Source organism: Cavia porcellus, unplaced genomic scaffold, assembly GCF_034190915.1.
Source record: "Cavia porcellus strain 051 isolate PalLab524CR breed Dunkin Hartley unplaced genomic scaffold, mCavPor4.1 scaffold_4, whole genome shotgun sequence".
NCBI classification, from domain to species: domain Eukaryota; kingdom Metazoa; phylum Chordata; class Mammalia; order Rodentia; family Caviidae; genus Cavia; species Cavia porcellus.
In genome coordinates, this window is record NW_026947487.1 from 60,986,117 (window position 1) to 60,995,419 (window position 9,303).

At 38.9% G+C, this 9,303-nt stretch overlaps 1 non-coding gene across 1 annotated transcript; it reads right to left on the minus strand.

Annotated features, from left to right (window-relative positions):
* Window positions 1-7,619: 7,619 nt before the first annotated feature.
* Window positions 7,620-7,720, minus strand: LOC111753872 (small nucleolar RNA U13). The gene has a single exon (XR_002788647.1). It is a non-coding gene; the product is annotated as a small nucleolar RNA U13 (small nucleolar RNA).
* Window positions 7,721-9,303: the final 1,583 nt, after the last annotated feature.

Here is a 9,303-nt window from a genome sequence, read left to right on the forward strand (position 1 = left end):
AATTGTTGTTCAAGTTACAGGATTAAAGCATACAAAGTGGACATTCAAACAGTGAGACTGCAAACAGTTGTATTCAATGATTTGGTTACAGTTTGTCTGAAGCGTGCTGACTAGGTGCTCCCACCCACTGCAGTGTACTATGGAGGTACAGACCCAGGCAGCCTATGCTGCACCCCCGTCAGTCAACCTGCTGAGGGCTTCACTGCATTAGGGTGCACTGCCAAGCATAAGGACTCAGTTTGGGCTAGCCTGTTTGGTCTCAGTCCAGGGTGTGAGCCAGGTCAAGCACTCCCCACCAATCCCACTTGAGATGGAAGCAGCTGACTGAAATCACTGCAGCTCCTTGTTCTAGCCAGTCTGCCTGGTCCCAGAATGTCATCTATAAGAGCCCCTTTTTCTATGGAAGGGTTTTATTCTCATCACTCACCGCAGGTCTATGTAGGTTCCCCACCAGCTCAGCTCTCCATTTGTTTCACAGACTCCCGTCCTCAGTGAGAGTGCGTCTCCAGTGAGTTGAAGAAGTGGCGGGCTTCCGGGTAGCTCGGTAAGTCTCGGCTGCACGAGTTCAAGCGCTGCAGTGGAAGCACTGAGACTTTAACTGTTCCAGTAGTAGCTCCTGGACTGTATATTTAATTGGTTTCTCTCAGCTTAGTTTGTTCCTGGGTCAGGAGGATCTATCTCCCTCTGTTTGGGACTCCCCACACTGTATTATTTTTGGAATTTAAGTTGACTATCTCAGGGAGCCTCTGTGACCTGTTGTTATCTATCCATCATCTTTTTTCAGCACAAACTTTCTTTACAATTAACTAAGAGAAATTAGTAGTATAACTATGTTAGCTACTATATATGTATGATAGTTAACATAGTTATACCAATATATATGGTAGTTAACATAGTTAACTATATACTATATATGGTACATAGTTATACTATATATAATATTAGTTATATTAGTTATAGTTATACTATGTATATTTATATTATACATTGTATACATATATTTTTTTTTCAGCTTCTCACTCTAAGAAGACCATATGATGCTTACACACATGAATCTGATTTATTTTACTTATGAGTATGGTCTCTAGTTGTATCCATTTACCTATAAAAGTCTCAAGTTTATCCTTCTTTATAGCTGAGCAGAACTCCATTGTATAAAAATACCACATCTTTTTTACCCATCCTTCAGTTAATGGGCATTGAGGTTGTTTCTAAGATCTAGCTATTGCAAGTTATGCTGTTGTAAACATGGGGCACTTTTATCACTATGATGTGATGTTTTTAATTCTTTTGGGAAGATACCCAGAAAGGAAATAGCTGGTTCAAATAGGGCCACCAATCCTAGTTTTTTGAGGAATATTCACACTGATTTTCGTTGTACCAGCCTATACTCCCACCAACAGTGGAGAAGGGTTTCTTTTAACCCACAGCCCCTCTTTTAACCCAATGCCCCTCCAGCATTTGTTATTGGTTGATTTCTCAATAAAAGTTTTCTTTTGGGCATGAAGTGGACTCTCAGTGTTGTTTTAATTTGTATCTCTCAAAACATCAATGATGTTCAACATTTTCACATATTTATTTGTTGTTTGGACTTCTTCATCTGAGAAGTGTATATTCTTTTAAAGTACCCATTTTTTGGATTGGATCTTTAAGTTTTGGAGGTCTTATTTTTTTTAAGAGGATAAAACAAACAGAATAAAGCAAATCAGAACAGAACTATGCAAGCAATATAAGACTTGAAAACAAAACAACAGGAAGTCAACAGTGGCTACCATGTCTCTCATTTTCTTCAAAATAGCTGTCCATACCATCACACATAATAAAATCAAACAGGAAAAAACAATCAAAACAAAATAATGAAAGCATTATAGGACTTCAAAACAAGACAATAGGAAATCAACAATGGCTTCTATAATATCTCATTTTCTTCAAAATAGCTGTTCATACCATCACACATAGTAAAATCAAACAAAATAAAACAGAAAAAAACAATCAAAACAAAAGAATGAAAGCATTATAGGACTTCAAAACACAATAATAGGAAATCAACAATGGTTAACATAATACATCCTGTTATCTTCAAAATAGATGCCCATACCAGCAGACACAGTAAAATCTAACAAAACAAGACAGAATAAAACCAAATCTAATAAAATTATGAAAATGATACAAGAATTCAGAACAAGATAATTGGAAATTAACAGTGATTATCTCTTTTCCTTTCTAGGCATTTCCTCCCCTAGTGCTTTCATATCTATTATGCTTTTTGTATCTCACTAACTTCTTCAGTTTTTTACACTAGGGAGATAAGTTAGTGTTCACCTATATGAGTCCAAATCATTTCACCCATAAGCATGATCTCTAGTTGCATCCATTTACCTACAAGAGCCTCAAGATTATCCTACTTTATACCTGGCCAACTTTCCATTGTGTGAAAATATCGTATCTTTCTTATCCATTCTGTGATTGATCAGCAAGTTACCCTTACTTTTTTATGGTCTCCTGATGTGTGGAACAATTGTTTTTTCTCTTTGATTTTCAGTCTATGAATTTCCTTTTGAGTTGTGTGTTTCTTGTATGCAGTATATTGATGAAGACTGTTTGTTGACCTACTCTCCCTGTTTATTTTTATTGATGAATTGAGGCCAACTACATTAATAGTTCAACCAGTATTTGTTGGTTCATCTCTGCCATGCTGTCCTCCTGCTGTTGGCCCTCACTTTTCCCCTTCATTTAATTGCCTGTCCTGTTAGGCGATCCTCCTCTGCTGCTGTTCCTGGAACCATAGTCATCTTTATCTCTCTCTAGAATAAGCTTCAGCACAACTCTGGGGTTGGCTTGGTGGTCATGGATTTTTTGAAAGATAGGTTTGCAAAGTACATCAATCTGGGTTGGAAGTTGTTCTCTTTCAGGTTTTGAAGCACTTTGCTCCAAACTCTTCTTGACTTGATGGTTTGTGTTGATAAGTCTGCTGTGATTCTGATTGGTTTTCCTTTATAGGTGATCTGCCTCTTTTCTCTAAAAGTTTTTAATAATCTGTTCTTATGCTGAATTTCTGGGATATTGATTATTATATGTCTGGGTGTAGATTTATTTTGGTTATGGCTAGTTGGAGTTCTGCATCTCTCACTTGATTGTATGCCAAATCCTTTTTCCATGTTTAGGAAATTTTCTGCTATTACTTCTATAAATAGTCTTTCTATTTCATTTGTGTTGACCTCTTCTTTTTCTCTGATACCTATCACTCTTAAATTATTTTTCTGAATCTATTTCATGCATTGTAATTCCTTCCTATGTTGTTCATACAAGGTTTACATCATCTTCCTATGCTCATCTTTTTTATCTATGTCTTCTTTAGATATGCTCAGCAATTCTTTCATTATGTCTGTAATTTTTTCTTTTATCTGAAACATTATTTCTGATCTGACTACTTTTACAGCCTCACGAAGTTGTTTCTTTACTTCAGCTGCTATCTCTCAGAGATCTCATGTGTGTGACTTCCATTTTCTCCCATGACTATATCCCCAGACTTGTTCTGTGGGGGCTGGAGGTCTGAGATTGCCTTTTGCTCCTTTGTCTTGACATTCTTTTGGGTTCCTCCCAACAAGCTGGTTGTGGGTTCCCAGGCACATCTCATGTTGGCTGCCCCTCCATGGTCTAGGAGAATGGGACAGGCACCTGGGTTTCTCTGAACCCAGGTTCCCAAGGAAGTAGCAGGGGACAGGGCAGGCTTCTCTAGACCCATGCAGCTACACTGAGGCTTCCCTGATTGGCCAGGGTTACATGGCGGCAGGGAAGCTTCTTCACTCAGCTGCGTGTCTACACTGGGACTCCCCTCATGGCAGCAGGCACAAAGGGGTGTGTTTGTCTGATTCTCCTGGTGGGTGCTGGTTGCCTGAAGGAAGTAAAGGTCTTTAATGGGTGCATGAGGCATATCTGGCTATTTTTCCCTGCCCTTGCTGACTTGCCCACAAGAAGCAAGCCTTCCAATGGTGGCAGGAGGTGCATAGGGCTGTTTCTCTGGGAGATCTGATTTTTTGAGTTCTTTATATGTTCTCAATAGTAAGCCCTTGTCTGAAGAACAACTGGAAAACATTCTTTTCCCACATTGTGGGTTGTCTCTTCATTCTGTTGGTGGCTTCTCTTGCTGTGCAATAGCTTTTTAATAAGATGAAACTCAAGTTGCTGATTCTTTGTGACAGTTCCTGCCATCAGGGTTCTATTAATAAAGTCTTTGCCTACACCGTCTTCAAGAGTTTTAGCTATTCTATCTTCCAGCAGATATGATGTTTCTATTATTTATTTATTTATTTATTTATTTATTTATTTATTTATTTATTTTTGGTACCAGGGATTGAATTCACGACCTCGCGCTTACCAGGCAGACACTTATGCCGCTGAGCTAAACCCCCAGCCCCTGATGTTTCTATTTTAATATTGAGATATTTGATCCATTTTGAATTTAGTTTAACACATAGTGAAAGACATAGGTCCAATTTTAATCTTTGGCATGTGCAGAGCCAGTTTTTCCAGCACCATTTATTAAAGAGACTATCTTTCTTTCAGTGCATGTGTTTGGTACTTGTCAAGGATAAGTTGGCTGAGTATGCCTGGAGTTGTTTATTCATTTTCTAATCTGTTCCACTGATCTTTGGATCTATTTTTTCCCAGTACCATACTGTTTTTAAAATAGTAGCTTTATAGTATAATTTCAAGTCAGGAATTATGATGTCCCTTGTCTTGTCTTTGTCACCTAGAATTGCCTTTGCTATTCTAGATCTCTTCTGGCTCAAGATGAATTTTAGGATTATTTTCTCTAATTCTATGAGATATGCTATTGCAATTTTGATCAAAATTGCATTAAATCTGTATAACAGTTTTGGAACTATGGCCATTTTCACACTATTGGTTTTTTCTACCCAAGAGTAAAGGATGTCTTTCCATTTTCTAATATCCTCTTCAACCTCCTTTTTTAGAGCACTGTAGTTTTCAATGTAGAGGTCTTTTATATCCTTTGTTAGATTGATTCCTAGGTATTTCACTGTTTTGGATGCCACTGTGAATGGTGTTATTTTCCTGATTTCTCTCTCAATGAGTTTGTTGTTTGTGTACAAGAAAGTTGTTGGTTTTTGAGTGTTGACTTTGTATCCAGCTGTGCCACTGAATTTGCTTATTAAAGCTAGCAGATTTTCAGTGGATTTTTTGGAATCTTCTATGTAGAAGAGTATCATGTCATCTGCAAATAATGACAATTAAACTTTTTCCTTTCCTGTTTTTACTCTTTTTATTTATTTCTCTTTTCTAATTTCTTGGCTAATGTTTCCAGGACTGTGTTGAATAAGAGTGGAGACAATGGACATCCTTGTCTTGTTCCTGATTTTAAAGACAAAGCTTTCAGTTTTTGTCTATTTAGTATAATGTTGGATGTTGGCTTGTCCCACATAACTTTTATCAGATTACAATACAGACCATCTGTCCAAATTTTCTATAGTTTCTATCAAGAATAGGTGCTGGACTTTGTCAAAAGTTTTTTTTCTTCATCTATTGAGATACTCATATGATTTTTGTTTTTGTTTCTGTTAATATAGTGTATTACACTCATTGATTTACATATGTTGAACCATCCCTGCATCCTTGTAATGAATCCCACTTGGTCATGATGTATATAATCTTCTTGATGATTTGCCACATTGTTTGCCAGAATCTTATAAAGAATATTTGCATCTATGTTCACTAGGGAGATTGGCCTGTAATTCTATTTCTTAGTTGGATACTTCTTTAGCTTTGGTATCAGGGTAATGCTTACTTCCAGGAATGCATTTGAGAGTACTGCTTCCCTTTCAGTTTCATTGAAAAGTTTGAGAAGTAGTGGTGATAGGTCTTCTCTAAATTTCTTGTAGAATTCAGCAATAAATCTCTCAGGGCTGGGGCACAATTGCACATTGTTTCTTTTAAAGCCTCCAAAACCTTGTGAAGTAGAAATTCATTAACACTGGGTAGATGTTTATCAATTTTGGAAGGAGAAATTCACAAATATAATATCCTTCTAATTAATTCTCCATGTTACATGACTTAAAAGGAGCTGAACCCATCTTCCATTCAAATGTGGAAAGTGCCAGCTGCTCAGCTACCTAGACTCCCTTGCAGTTAAGGTATCAGCATGTAACTTGAACTGTCTTGGGCAGCCACACAATGTCTCCAGACATAGGCTCTATTTGCTGGGTGGCAGGGGAAGGTAGTGACCATAGCAGTGGGAACACTGAACTTAAAAAGCAACCCATGAGAATCAAACAATGAAACCTACAAATCAATAAAGACAACCTACCAGAAAAATAGGCAATGGAAATGAGTAAGCAATTCACAGAAAAGAGAAAAAAATGGTTAATAAACTCAGAGAAAAGACAATTGCACTGGTATATACAAAAGGGGAGTAATGATGCCTTGGTAACCTCCTCATCCCTGACAATAGTCAACACCCACACTTTAAAGGAGAAGAGGTGTATTTGGACTCACAGTTACAATTCATGGCCAGGCAGCTCCCAGGAAGAAACAGCATAGCAAAGAGGCACAGTGATGGGGAAAATGCTTACAGGAAGTGGAGAGAGAAGGAAGGAGCTGGGGAGATGATATACCCTTACAGGTCATGCCTCCAGTGACCCACCTCTACTGACTAGAACCCACATCCTAACAGCAAGTCAGTTACATCAATCCTATGATTCATTCGTTCACTTTCCAAAACACCACCTATAAGCCATGAGGTCTTTGAGGGACATTCTTGATATAAAGTATAACATCCTGCCCCTAGCTGCCAAAAGGCTCCTATGAATCTTTTTATGCAAAGTTCTCCAAGTCTTAACACTTCCAGCACTGCTGAAAAGACCAAGTCTAAGTGTCTTCTGAGATTCAAAGCAAACTCTTAGCTATCAGCCCCTATGTCAAATGCTACCAACATACAATGACACAAAATAAACACTCCCATTCCAAAAGGGGTAAATAGAGGGATATAAAGGAATAGAGCCAAAGCAAGACCAAGCCCAGAAGAGCAAACATCAAATCCTGTAGCTCCATATTCAGCAGTCAGGTAAGATGCTGCATTGAGATGTGAGCTTCATGAAGCTTGGGCAGACCCCCTACAACATTTCTGTTGTAGTTCTCATGGCCTTTCTCTTTCTCTTGTTTTGTGCATGTGGCTTTCCTCAGATGTCCTATTTCTTGCTTCCCCAGCCTTCTGGAGACTCCACTGCAATTTTGGCTTTACTTTCACTACTTCCCATACTTCCTAGTCAGCAGCACACTACCTGGTCTCCAAGGCCTTCTTCTAAAATCTAGGTGGAAGCACAACTCTTGAATTCTACATTCTTGTAAAAACTAGCAACACATGAATGATGCTAAGATCCGTCACCAACTTGAATGGTAGCCCAGGCCCTATTGGGTCATGACTACAGAGGACTCTGTTTTGCTTTGTTTTACTTTGTTTTGTTTTGTTCTAACAGAACTACCTGCCCTGGGGCTGTCTTCTCAAAGAAAACTCTTTTACTTTTGTACCCTTTAGCCTGCCAGAATTGGGATCTTGCTGATTCCTCAAATGCCCTTGAGGAGTCTTTTTTTTTTTTTTCTTAAATCAGATGAATATATGCCAACATTGTCACAAGATTTGAGGGAGGCATATCTCACACAAATTTCATGAACATCCAGTCAGCATGATCATGAACCAGAGGATCAATGCATCTTTTCTATTGTCCTGGTATAAAATACTTGGTTTCTTTTTAATGCTAATGTTTTCAACAACCAGTCTCTCCTTGCCCAAAATTTTATAGGGTCCAACTTTATAGCCCATAGACTACAACTTTACAAGAGCTTCCCTTCTGGTTACCAGCAAATCCTTTCAAATTATTCAGCTCTGCTTTTTTGCTGTTTTTGTTGTGGAAGATACGTCTAAAAGCCACCAGCAGTACTCATGCCACAGCCTCAATTTTGGGCTGCCTTGAAATTTCTTTCACCAGACTAATTAGTCTGTCACCCCTAATCTCAGTCTCCCTCAAAGACTCGGGACATGTCTCTGTTAGGTAAGTTTTCTGTCAGACCATAATACACATGGTCTTGAGTCAATGGAATCCTTGTTCCCAACTGAAATGTTCTGAGCCTAGTTTTCAGTATTCACATTTTTATGAGCATTCTGGTCTTCTGAGTCAAACTTGACATACCATATTCTAGGGTTCCTTTGGCCACATCTTCAAACCTTTCTAAACTCCCCCCACATTCCAGTTCCAAAGGTTTTTGAGCTTCTTGGTCAGGTATGGTCACAGGAACGACCCTACTTCCCTGATAACAAAATCTGTCTTAGATCTACAACCAGCTTGAGCTAAGATGAGATGCTTGGTTCACATCAGGTTAATAACAGTGTTAAACTCTATATGGTATGAAATAGCACCTCCTTCTAGTATTATAGAAAAGATATTTGATATGTAATAAAACAAAAAATGCATATAGCCTGCATTCAACAGGTTTTAGGTGTCCTGAAATCCAGAGTTCAAACTCTCTTAGGTAAGATGAAGATATTGTTCCTCTGAGGCCTCAGGGACCAAGTGGGAAAGGAGGTATATGGAGTAGTTTCAGCCCCCTGCCAGCTACCAACACAAGCACAAGAACTTCACATCCAACCCTGTTCATTTAGTGTGATGCACACGTGTCATATTCTATTTACATGGCATGATATGCCAAACAAGAAATTAGCACTGTATGTGCATAAAGAGAGCTGTGCAAAGATGCTCATTACAGCATTTTTATAATAGGGAAATATTGGAAAGAATTTTCTTGTCTGTAATGAATAGTTATGAGCTGCCTCAGTTTCCCTTCAGGACAGAGGTACTCATTCCCCCACCTCCCAACAGTGCTGGCTGCTAATGGCTCACAGCTAAGCCTTCACTAAAACATAGCTGCCTTTCCTAATGTGACACATTCTCCCCAGGAGAGCCCATTTCCAATGATACAGGTCAGTGCAGTAGGCCAAAGGACTCAGAACGGTTCTCTCCAGCTGCAAAATGCCCCATAGATCAGCTGAGGCCCTTATCAAGCCTCCTACTGGACAGTCAGTAATGAAGATCCATCACTGGTGGTAGGTAGACTAAAAAAAGCACCTGGCATGTGGAAATGGTGCAATAGTTAAAGTTTTCACCAGGGCAAATGGAGTGGGATGAGAGTGGAGGAGAACACAACTGGTAGAATCACTCAGGCATGTGAGTGGTACTCTGGATAGGTGCTGGTGAACACTGTCAGTGCAAGGGAGAAAGGCAACGTAAGGCC